General features: G+C 48.1%; 1 long non-coding RNA gene across 1 annotated transcript; it reads right to left on the reverse strand.

The window, feature by feature from the left end:
- Window positions 1-609: 609 nt before the first annotated feature.
- LOC138102748 (uncharacterized) lies at window positions 610-8,215 on the reverse strand. Its single transcript, XR_011147513.1, has 2 exons — window positions 7,688-8,215; window positions 610-2,774 (listed from the first exon to the last, which is right to left on the reverse strand). It is a non-coding gene; the product is annotated as an uncharacterized lncRNA (long non-coding RNA).
- Between the last annotated feature and the right edge of the window lie 4,491 nt (window positions 8,216-12,706).

Raw genomic sequence — 12,706 nt, forward strand, 5'->3', positions numbered from 1 at the left:
GTTTTGAGAAATAGGCCACAGCTCTTCGCTGGTCTCCAAGGTGCTGTGCCAGTACCCCCAGAGCAACATTCAGTTGCTCATGTGTAAAGAGTTCAAAAGGTTTAGTCAAGTCTGGCAGCCCCAGAGCTGGGGCTGACATCAAGGAATGTTTCAGTGGTTTAAATGCAGCCCTGGCATTCTCTGTCCACATGATTGTCCCTTTTTCAGCTGCTTTAAGGACCTCATATAAAGGTCTCACCAGTATACCATAGTTTGATATCCATAGGCGACACCAACCTACCATTCCCAGGAAGGCCTGCATCTCCCTTACGGTATGGGGCTCTGGAAGTCGACAGATGGCTTCCTTCCATTCTCTGCTGAGTTGTCGATGTCCACACAAAATTTCCAGGCCCAGGTATACTACTGTTTTCCTGGCAACCTGTGCCTTCTCTTTTGAGACCCGATACCCACTTTGGCCCAAAAAGTTCAACAGACTTACAGTGAGTTTCATGCAGTCATCTCGTGTCTTGGCCGCTATCAAGATGTCATCAACATACTGGAGAACCGCTCCTCCTGGTTCTTGTTTCCTCCAGTCCTCAAGTGTCGGGAAAGGCGCGGGAGACGAGCTCATGATTTCATGATCGGCAAGCCTCGATTTTATTGTCTTTTCATCTCTTATTTATACAACACTTAAACAGCTCATACATATTGCAAAACCTGAGCTCATGATTGGTCATCTTCTCTCGTGGGAACAACACACCCCGCGGCGATGGTTTCTTCATTCCAGTCTGCTCTGGCTTGTGTCCTGTTGGACACCTTGTTGATAAGAAACCCCTTTTCCCACGACAGGCTAACTCCTACATCCTGCAAGGCTCTATCTTATCATGTCCTCTGCTGCGCAGCCATTCCTCAGATAAGCTCTCTACACTTCCCCCGTTTTCTTTATGTGCTATCATGCTCAGAGTTGTTGTTTTTAGCAGTACCCTCTTGATACAAGTTAGAGCGCAGCTGAACAGGACTAATCCTACCAAAACCATGATCAATAAGAGAAACAATGTTTTTACCATGCTTTTTACCCAACCACCCAATCCCTGTTCACTGACCAGCCCATCTAGGCCAAAGAAACCTGTATCTTCCTTAATTTTTTGAGAGTGATTTATAAGCTGTTGAATCTCTGCATGAATAGAGCGAGAATGATCATTTAGATCCATGCAGCATAGTCCTTCAAATTCTTCACACCCGTGTCCATGAGCTAACAACAGAAAATCAATAGCAGCCCTATTTTGTAATACAGCATGTTGGACTGTGCTTAAATCATCTGCAAGCGCGGACAGTACTCTACTTGTTCCATTTGCTTGCTTCACTACCCAGCAGCTTAATCTCTCTATATTGCGATGAGCTCGAGCTGCTGCCCCTCCAGGCAAAAATAGTGATGAAAAATTACCTCCCACTTGTTCCACAAGGTCAATTCATCATTACAATTTGATTGGAGGGTCTGGGATAGATCTCTACGCCATCTGGTGGGGTGGGTTTTATTTGGGTGGTGCTGTGGAAGGGCTAAACTAAGCTGTCCGATTGTACACGGACCGCCAACGGGCAAGGTAGGGATGCCGGACCAAGCACGATTTCCGCAAATTAGAAAATATCCAGGGGGCAGCCTTCTGGGTATGACTGTGCCTGGTGCAGGTTTTTCCTGTGTCCTACCAGTGTGGTTGCACCACGATTTTTCCCATTCTAAACTGTTCCCTATGGGAGACAACCAAGTAGGAGTAGATACATTTTTCCAGCAGTTGGTATGCGTGCCTTCAGAGCAGTGTGAATTCCTGCTATCTATATAAAAGCAACTAGTGGCGTTTAAAGAATCAATCAATTCAATCTCTTGCGGCTCAGGCCCAAATGGGAGGCGGTCATCCCAAACGTCATACTGCTCGAAACTTTCAATGATGTTATTGCCAGTAATTCGGCCTGATCGGAACCCTGTATCATTGGCGGCTGACCTGAAATGGAGCCAAGTTGTATTTGTTAGGGGGACTCCTATTAGGCACGTAAGAAAAGGAGTACTTGGGGTAGCTAAGCTGGCACAGAACGTAGTTGTATTTAATTCGTGTGCCAAAGATACCCAAACATTTTGCCTTGGATCGAATAGCTTAGGAGGGTAACTATGCTTGAGGGCCAAAGTGCCTGGGACGCTTAGAAGACCCAATACGGCGAGTATACCGGCGGCACACATTGTCCCAGTCACGGGGTTTAACCTGCCACAGCTCTGGGACATCAAGGCCTGTCTTGCGACGGGCTTCTAGGATAGCGGAACGTTTGTTAGCTAATATGCTTTAATTCCCACCGCAATTCTCTTAGGTGGAGGTCTTTGATATTTTCTAGTAACGCTAAACTCTGATCTAGAGGTACTCCCTTTAGTTTACCAAGATTTTCCTGAGCTGATGCTCGATTCCACTGAAACTCACAATTGAGGCACCTCAACTCTGTGGACACTTGTCGCTGAAAGATCCACCACTGTAAATTACAACCTCTGCAATGAATTCTAACCTGAGCTAAATGGCAACGATTATAACAATGCATGAGCATTAGCAATGTAGCAAAAAGTCCATGTATAATCGGGGAATGAGGGACTCTTCAATTTCCCGTTCAGAGTCTATTAGAAATTTAGTATGGAATTCCTCTCCGGTGTTATGTAGCACTTGTGAGACCACCTGTTGGAGTCGTCTCTTCTTCCTCTGTCGCGGACTGTCCCTGCGTATAAGCTGGCTTAGTCCATTTTGCAGGGATCCACTGCGGTCCTGTCGGGGTAGAAACACAAACATAACCTCTGCCCCAGTACAAAACTTTGGCTGGATCCTGCCATAATCCTGACTGGGGGTCTTTAAATCTGACCCACACTTCTGGTTGCGGATTAGAAGGTGGGGTAAAATGGATTATGGCAGGAGGAGACTGTCTATCTCCAAAAATGCAAAGATGATTTAAAACAAATAAGCATTTCAGTAGCTTGTCTTGGGTATTAGGAATGTCAGGATATTTTTCTAGATACTGTTTTAATGTACCGTGTGCTCTTTCCACAATTGCTTGACCCGTGGGGGAGTGAGGAATTCCCCTTTTGTGGACAATATTCCATTGGGTCATATATCTGGCTATTCGCATACTGCAATAGGCGGGCCCATTGTCTGTCTTAACTGTTATAGGGACTCCCATAATAGCAATACAGCTATTCATGTGGCGTTCAACATGTTTGGCTGTTTCTCCTGCTTGAGCAGTTGCCCACATAAAATGACTATAGGTGTCTATAGTAACATGAACATATTTTAGCCGTCCAAAGCTGGCGACATGAGTGACATCCATTTGCCAAATTTCGTTAGCCTTTAGGCCCCTGGGGTTAACACCTGCTCCCAAACCTAGCCCCTTATTGTGGAAACTGCACACGGGACACGCTTTAACTATGGCTTTTGCCTCTTCGATTGGGATACCGAATTCCCTTGACAAGCCTTTGGAATTCTGATGAAAAATAGCATGGCTTTCTCGCGCCATTGTTTGTTTCGGGAGAATATTTTGGGCAAGCGAGACAAGTTTATCTGCTCTTTCGTTTCCTTCACCCAGGCCTTCATTCCACATGTGGCTGCGAATATGGAGAATGGAATAGGGGTGTGACCGTTCTCTTAGGGCGCGTTTTAGTTGCAGAAAGAGTTCATAAAGCCTTTTGTTTTGTACTTCCTTAATGACTGCATCCTCAATTCTTGAGGCGACGCCCACTACATACAGCGAGTCCGAAACTACGTTTAAGGGTCCTGTGAGGTGGGTTACTGCCCAAACGACTGCAAGTAATTCTAAGGTTTGCAGGGTATCATCTGACGAGGCGTTTATTAAATGCTGATGCCATTGCTGGTCTTGTTTCCATACGACCGCTGCTTTCCTTGTCTTTCTTCCGGCGTCTGTGAATGCAGTAATGGCATTGTGGATAGGCTTATCTTCTCGCAAGGGTTTTGAAATCCAGTTCCATGCTCCTATCCACTGTAATGCCTTGGGAAACAGGGGACCAGTCTGAATTTTGGCTCCTGAGGACAACAGCGCTTCCGTGAGTGATGAAGAATTTAGCAAGTACCAGTCCAAGGCAGGTTTTTCCATCGGGAGATTGATGCACTCAGGTTCTTGTCCTCCAACTTCCAAAATGCGCAAACGTCCTTTCTTAATTAAATTAGCCAAATTTTCAAGTTTTGTGGTAATAGTTTTTCGTTGCTGCAACTGTGGTGATATCCATTCTAAAACCGTCAGCTCCCCCGTTTTCTTTAGCTGCGTAATTGCGCCGAGGAGGTGAGTTTCAGAATTCCAAATAGTAAGAGAGAGGGGGATGTCTGGATTAAGACGCGAAACAAAACCGTCTGTGATACAGGTGGTGATTTGTTGTAGAGCTTCTTGCTGCTGCGGCGTCAGGTGTACCGGTGCGCATGGATCTGATCCTTTTAGTAAGGGACGGAGCTGGTCTAAAAGAACATTAGGGATTCCTACTATTGGCTTCAACCACTGCAGATCACCTAACAGTTTTTGAGCGTCATTTAAAGTGGTGATTGAGGCTTGGATATGCAGTTTTTGAGGCTTCACTCTTTGATTGGTGATGACCCATCCTAAATACTTCCACGGGGAGGATATTTGAATTTTGTTAGCAGCTATTACTAAAGACCATTCTTGAAGAGAGGAGGTAATAAGCTGAATTTCTGTTTGGTCGAAAGGCTCCTTCTGCGCAAACAAAATATCATCCATATAATGATAAATGATGGTCTGAGGTAACTTTTGTCGCAGTGGCTGCAACGCTGCATCGACATACAATTGACATATGGTGGGAGAGTTGCGCATTCCCTGCGGCAATACAGTCCACTCAAAACGTTTGTCTGGTTCACCACGATTGAGAGCAGGCAATGAAAAGGCGAATCGCTTCGTATCATCTGGATGTAGTGGAATTGTGAAAAAGCAATCTTTCAAGTCAATAATAAGAAGAGGCCAATCTTGTGGCAACATTGCTGGATTAGAGAGTCCTGGCTGCAGCGCTCCCATAGGCTCCATACGAGCATTGACAGTTCGAAGGTCTTGTAGCAGACGAAACGTGCCATTTTTCTTTTGGATGACAAAAATTGGGGTGTTCCATGGGCTTGTCGACGGCTTGAGATGTCCTTGTTGAAGCTGCTCATTGACTAGACCGTGTGCTTGAAGCAGATTTTCCCGTTTTAAAGGCCATTGCTTAACCACTACAGGGTTATTGTCAGTCCATCTTAGTGGCAGCGGGAAATTCCAAGCAACGGCCCTTAGCAGAAATGGCGATCATCGGTAAGCACAAAACTCATTTGGGCCAATACATCTCTTCCGATGAGGCAGTCAACTGTGGGGGGTAGAGGGGCGATAGAAAAAGTTGCGGTAGTTTTCTTGCCCTCAATTTCTACAGTTATCAGCGGAGATTTGTGTGCTAGTTTCATTCCTCCGACACCAGTGATGGCTGTCATTGCTGGCAGAAGAGGCCAATGTGAGGGCCATGTGTTCACATCGACAATGCTGGAGTCTGCCCCTGTGTCTAGGAGGCTCTGTAATGTCATTGTTTCTCCTTTGTAGGTTAGGGCACACGGCTTCCGTGGACGGCTATTAAGATCGATGGTGAGCAAGGTTAGTTCCCCAGTTGAGCCGCAGCCTGTATGAGCATTTGGTTGAGCCTGCAAGGGTTGCATGCCTTGTGTGGCTTGAGGCAAAGGTACAAATTGAGCTAGTCTTTGGCCTTTAGGAATCCTTACAGGTGGATGAACAGTATAAGCCAGTATGAAGATATCACCTTGTGAGTCAGCGTCCACCACGCCTGGTTGAACGAACAGTCCTAGGGCAGTGGCAGATGATCGGCCAAGAATCAAGCCTCCTACTGGTGTACCATTGAGGCAGATGGGTCCTGTTAGTCCTGTAGGGATGTTATGGATTTCAGACGTCAGGAGATCACAGTCTACTGAGGCTGCCAAGTCCAGGCCGATGCTGCCACTTGTTGCTGGCTGGAGGCAGGGCAAGGGTTTGCAGCTGCTACTTGTGTCCCTGCGCGGCTGCTGGACGCGCTGCTCCGGGAGTTTCCCCACTTCTTGTTATGGCAGGCATTCGAGTTATGCGGGTTGGATTGGCATTTGTTGCACCAAACTCCGGATGCTGAGCACTCCCGACGAAGGTGGCCCGACTGGCCACATCGATAGCATCTCATTCTGTTTCCCTCTGGAGGCAACCGGGGGCGCGTGGCTGCTGCTTGGAGGGGAGCAAGGGCGGCCATTACCTGCGTCTGAGCACTAGCTGCTTGTTCCTTCAATCCCTCCCCCAGCTTTTCTAACGCGTGGACTAAGAAGGCTTGAGCACCTGTGGGCAAGGTCGCAGCTTTATCTAGTAATGCCTGAGTGGTCCAATCACCAGGTATAGAGGTAATCAAAGATCTGGTGCTAGGGTTGCTATTTTGCAAAATGCACTGTTTTAAAATGGCATCTTGCATATGGTCGGGTATCCCTGCCCTAGAGATAGCATCCATAACCTTATCAACAAAGGAGCTTAACGATTCATCACGACCCTGCTTGATGCTCATATATAGGGGGGTCCCTCCCGATGTCCTGACTTTATCCATTGTTCTCTTAGCTACTGCCATTGCCTCCCTAAGTTTATGTGGCCCTAGTCCAGCTTGAGCTTCAACTCTGAGATACGGGCCCTGTCCCATAAGCTCGTCTACAGTAAGGCCTGTTAAGGGGTCCCCTTGGGGTCTGGGGAGGTTAGTGCTACTTGCCGCTTCCTCTCTCCACCTTGCCTCAAAAAGCAATCTCTGAGAGGGGGTGTAAATGAGTTTCGTGATAGCCAGGATATCGGCAGGCAGAAGAATGTGGGCATTAAAAAGATAATCTAACATCTGCTTAGCTGGTTCACTAGACACCCCAAAGTTACTGACTGTTGCTCTCAGTTGGGACAGGAGTTTCCAGTCGAGATGGGCAAACTGCGCGTTCTGACCCCCTTGCGCATTAGTAGTGAAAACAACAGGGAAAGCCATCGCTTCTTGTGCCGCTGCTAGGAGTTCGGAATCTCCCCTTTCCATGCCGTCTCGGGCAAGTGCCTGCCACAACTCTCTCCTCCTTGCTGCCATAGCCTCCGCCGGGTCAGATTCTGCCCCAGGGACAGGCTTCGTGGCATTAGAGGGGTCGGGCGGCAGCGGCGGGCATGAGGGGGTTAATGCAGAAACGGCGATTGAAGCGGAAGGCGGGGGAGCAGGCAGGGGGGTAGGCAGCGCGGGGGATTGACTGTCAGCGGGGGGTGGCTCTGGAGGAATCTCAATAGTGGCAAAGGCGGGGGGGTTAGGGGCTGTAGGGAAAACCGAGGAGTCATTATCTTGGTTACGGGAATGCGCTGTCTTAAAACCTATGACTGCTTGCTTCTCTGCCTGCACTAACAGTAGCTCATTATGAACTGCTTTCCAAAGTTTGCTTATTTTCTTGGCTGACTTATCATCGTCTAAAACAAGGCTAAAAAGATGATCCCCGTACCTCCGCCATTCTGCTAATTCGTGAATGCTGTGAGGGTCGTTAAAGAAACCATAAGAACGCGCGTGAGTTAGTAGGGAAGGGAGGTCTTTTTCTAAGTTAAAAGCTTTAAAGTGACGCTTAAGAAGAAAGGCTTTAAATAAATCCTGTGCTGCTTGCCTATCCATACTTACGGTACCGTTGCTAGTCCTCCAGGCTTCGGCAGCACGTATCAGCGAACCCACCGGTGTGGTCGTTCGGGCACGGAGACGGGAACACAGCTGTCCTCCGCTCTTATTGCCGTCCCTCTAGCTGCAGGACCTGAACCCAACGCACCTTTCCTTGTGGAAGTGGGGGTAGGGGGGGGTAAATGACGTGCCTTCTGTTCAGGCGTCAGATGTCGGGAAAGGCGCGGGAGACGAGCTCATGATTTCATGATCGGCAAGCCTCGATTTTATTGTCTTTTCATCTCTTATTTATACAACACTTAAACAGCTCATACATATTGCAAAACCTGAGCTCATGATTGGTCATCTTCTCTCGTGGGAACAACACACCCCGCGGCGATGGTTTCTTCATTCCAGTCTGCTCTGGCTTGTGTCCTGTTGGATACCTTGTTGATAAGAAACCCCTTTTCCCACGACAGGCTAACTCCTACATCCTGCAAGGCTCTATCTTATCATGTCCTCTGCTGCGCAGCCATTCCTCAGATAAGCTCTCTACACTCAAGCTCCTTTGACAGCTGGTTTCCAAATATGGTTGGGCTGTTTTTGAATCCTTGTGGTAAAACTGTCCAGGTGAGCTGGGTCTTCCTCCCTGTTTCTGGATTCTCCCACTCAAAAGCAAAGAGTTCTTGGCTATTCTTATGCACAGGAATGCAGAAAAAGGCATCCTTGAGATCTAAAACAGTGAACCACCCTAATTCATTTGTTAGTGTTGTCAAAAGTGTGTAAGGATTCGATACTACTGGGTGTATGTCCTCTGTTATCTTGTCGATTTCCCTCAAATCCTGTACCAACCTGTAGCTTTTACCATCAGCTTTCTTTACTGGCAAGATTGGTGTGTTGTACCTGGATTCACACTCTACTAACAACCCAAATTTGAGAAACTTTTCAATCACAGGTACTAATCCCTTACGAGCTTCTAATTTCAGAGGATATTGTCTTTGCCTGACTGGTGTAGCCCCTGCTTTGAGTGTGATACTCACAGGTTCAGCTTTTTTGGATCTCCCAGGAGAATCATTGGCCCACACTATTTGAATGACAGCCTCTTCAACTTCTTTGGGAATTTTTCCATGGCATTCCTGTACAAGTATAGCAGCTGCTTCGATAATTTTAGATTCTGGGATTATAACTTTCACTCCCCCATTCTTTGAAAACTTAATTTCTACTTCCAATTTTTCTAATAAATCTCTGCCTAACAATGGCATTGGGGAATTTGGCATATACAGGAACTGGTGAGTGACCCAGTGTTTTCCCAATTTAAATTTTAAAGGTTGGAAAAAAGGCCTTGTTTCACTTACCCCTGTAGCTCCAATCACATCCACAGTGCCTTGACTCAGTGTACCTTTTAAAGTATTAAACACAGAATATGTTGCCCCTGTATCAACCAGAAATTCAATATCATCATTCCCCAGCTTAGCTACAACCGAAGGCTCTGCTGGGGTAGTTACCTTCGGTCCCCGTCAGTCCGTATTTACAGTTAGTTCTGAAACTGGGGGCTTCTTTTCTGCTCGTGATGGACACTCATTTTTCCAGTGCCCCTGTTTTTTGCAAATTGTGCATTGGTCCTCAGATAGGGGAAAAGAGGGACCCCTTTTTGATGTCTCAGATGACTTTTTCTTATCATACTTCTTCTTGTAGTGGGGTTTATGATGTTTATCTTTGTCTGCTAAGTCTCTGTTCTGGTATACCTTCCAGGCTACAGTCAACAATTTACTTATGTCCGGTGGCCCATCTATCTTTTGCAGCTTTTTCTTTATGTCATTAGCAGATTGACCTATAAACAGGTAAGCCAAGTGGATCTGCTGCTCAGGTGAGTCAGGGTCTAAGGTAGCGTATTTTTGTGCAGCCTCTTTAAGCCTATTTAGAAACTCTGTGGGGGTCTCATTTGGATTTTGTTTGATCTCATACAACCTAGCCCAATTCACTGCTTTAGGAAGGGCACATTTTAACCCAACAACCACTCATTTTTGGTATCGCTTCAGCTTTTCCATCTGTTCTGGGACATTAGGATCCCAGTTAGGGTTCGCTAGGCGATAGATATCATTAACTGACCCTTGAAGACTCCCAGTTGCAATTTGAGTTTCTATAGCAGATATAGCAGCCTTGATGACCATTTCTCTCTCTGTTTTATCCAATAATTCATCTAGCATAACATTTAGATCACCCCAATCTGAGTTTTGGGATTTTATGGCCATTTCTACACGCATAGCTACTCTCTCCGGGTTGTCCCTGTACTTCCCAATTGAGTTTTTCCACTGCTGTACTTCTCCGAGAGAAAATGGTGCCTTTATATAAATGACTCCTTGATTTCCCACAGCCTGTCTCAGAGGAGCTTCTAATGCAAGTTCTTCCTTCCCACCTTTATCTGTTTTGGACCTTGTGTGTTTAGCGACGAGACTGACTGCTCTCATAGCTTCTCGGGCTATCCTGCCCCTTCTTCTACCTCCCCGTGAGAACCGTCTGTATCAAAATAATCCCATTCGCTTTTAATTGAAATTGGTTCATTGGTTTTAAAACTTGTTCTAGGCGAATGCTAATCAGGAACTGCCTCGCTCTTTGCGGCAGTGGAAGGGTAGGGAGGCAGGGGCTGCAAGCAGGTTCTCCCGTCCCTAGCTCTGCAAGAGCCGCCTGGGTCGGGGCCATCCCATCTGCCCTCAGCTTTAACACTGCCTGTGCCGCAGGGTGGGGAGAGCGAGCGGCTCCTCCTGTCTCTGGCTCGGAAACTTGCGGTTCTCAGTATTGGGGAATGACGCCGCAATTGCCCGTGTCCATTTCTACCTTCTACCTGTATTCAGGGTACTCGGGGAAAGGCGGCCAGCCTGCCCCTTCCCCTCCCCCTTCCCCGTCTCTGCCTCTGGGGCGGTCAGTGGGCGGTGGCCAATCCACCCCTTCTCCGCCTCTGGGGCGGTCAGGGGGTGGCGGCCAATCCACCCCTTCCCTTCCTCTGGAAAAGTCAGGGGGCAGTGGCCAGTCTGCACTTTCTCCGCCTCTGGAAAATCAGGGGGCGGTGGCATGCCTGCCTCTTCTCTGCCTCCAGGGCGGTCAGGGCGTGGCGGCTAATCCACCCCTTCTCCGCCTCTGGGGTGGTCAGGGGGCGGTGGCCAATCCTCATCTCTCCTACCTCCGCGCCTGCCCTCCGCCCCTGACGAGGCTGGGGGCGGGGGGGGCGCCGCGCCGCTCCTCCGGCCTGGAGCCGGCCGCCTGCTCCCCCATCCCCCGCCCCCACCTGTGCGGGCTGCCCCGGCGGTGGAGTCGGTGGTGGCGGTGGTGGGGGAGCCACTGCTCCCCCATCCCCCGCCCCCACTTGTGTGGGCTTCCCCGCCGGCGGAGGCGGCGGCGGTGGCAGCGGCGGCGTAGCCACCGCTCCCCCACCCCCCCCATGCGGGCTGCCCCGGCGGTTGAAACGGGGGGGGAGACCCCCCCCCCCCCCCGTGCGCAAAGCTGGTGCTACCATATCTGTATCTGTCATATCAATTTCTCTGTCCTTATTAGTATATGAGTCAGCTTGCGGCAGCTTTTTCTTTCCCTTTCTCCTCCTCAAAGTCATTTCCATATTACTTTTGTCTACCACATATGCTTCTTCCCTGTTCAAATACATAGTAAAAAGTTCTGCATATCTTAGTTCATCAAACCTACGTAATGATCTCAATTCTACCATCAGGTCAATAATGATGTTATTTTCCAAACTCCCATAGCGAGGCCAATTTCCTTGACTTAATTTTAAAGTTGGCCAAACCAGTGTGGACAGTCTGATCAATTCTCGGCGGTCCAAAGTAGTTTTTCGCCCTGACAGCCATTTCCAGTGTTTTATTATCAGCTCTAGTGGGCTGCTAGGAGGGATTTTTTCATTCACACCACCCATGCTTGCTCACAGACAGGAAAACTCTGCCAGAGGGAAGCTCTTAACTCTGGAATTCAGCCTGCAATCTGGCCTTGGAATTCCGATTTCCCAGGCAGTTTATCTACGTTACTACACAAACACTTCAAAACAGCACTTTAAAATACTAAAAGCAACTAGTTTTAGCAAGCAGTAAATGCGCGCGCCCGAAAATCTGGTCTCAACAGGATTCAAACTTACAACTTCCCGACATCCCAACCAACCAACCAACCAACCAACCAACCTCTGAGCCACTCCAGAGGCTGCGTAGGGTGCAGCCTCTGGGCTCTTGTGGACTCCACGGAGGGCGTTCCCTCCTTTCCACAGTTTGCAGGGGAGAAGTTTAAGCTTTTCCCTTTTGTGGGCTTCTATGCCCCTAATCCTTCCAACCCCCTCGGAGATCTCCTTCCCTAGTGCTAGCACAGTTTCAGTAAGTACTGATCCCCTTTTCACTCACCTCTTTCCGTGCTGGGTCCTAAAGTCCTGGTCACAGTCTTAGATTGTTGCTCCGGCCCCTCTGTAATTTGCCGGCAGAGAGAGGGGCAAAGCAAGATGTGTTCCAACCCAAGACTGTGATTTTCAAGGTCTTTAGGGTCCCTTCGTGGTCGCCAGCAACTGATGCCTTTTCCTGGTCTTAAAATCAAGACTCATACACGGTTAGAAGGGGAAAAGGGATTTTACCTTGGTATTTATTTTAAGGATCCTTAGGTGCACACGTCCAGGTCATATGCATCGAGATGCACCCCGCCAAGTCTCTGTGTCCCCCCCCCAACATTGGGTATAACATTATAGGTTTTACTAATTAGCATATCTATCAAAGATTCCCCAATGAGAGGCTCAAGTGAGCCCCCCTCCCCAAGGAACAACTCCCCAAGGAGCAACATACTGATAGGCTCATGACCAAGGGGTAGACAACCATGGACACTATATCCCAGGTTATCCATGATTGTGTATCGTGTGGTGAGATCAAGCAGGCCAAGTGGGTAAAGCCCCTGTGGTATGGGGGGCAGTGGTCTTGTTATAATATTGGCTTCTCGCAAGTATAAAGGTAGATATTATATAATGTTAGAAATGCTTTTGCTGTGTGGATGTAATTTTCTCTCTTTTTAGCA

This window comes from Aphelocoma coerulescens (assembly GCF_041296385.1).
Source record: "Aphelocoma coerulescens isolate FSJ_1873_10779 chromosome W unlocalized genomic scaffold, UR_Acoe_1.0 ChrW_unloc_scaf_1, whole genome shotgun sequence".
NCBI classification, from domain to species: Eukaryota; Metazoa; Chordata; class Aves; order Passeriformes; family Corvidae; genus Aphelocoma; species Aphelocoma coerulescens.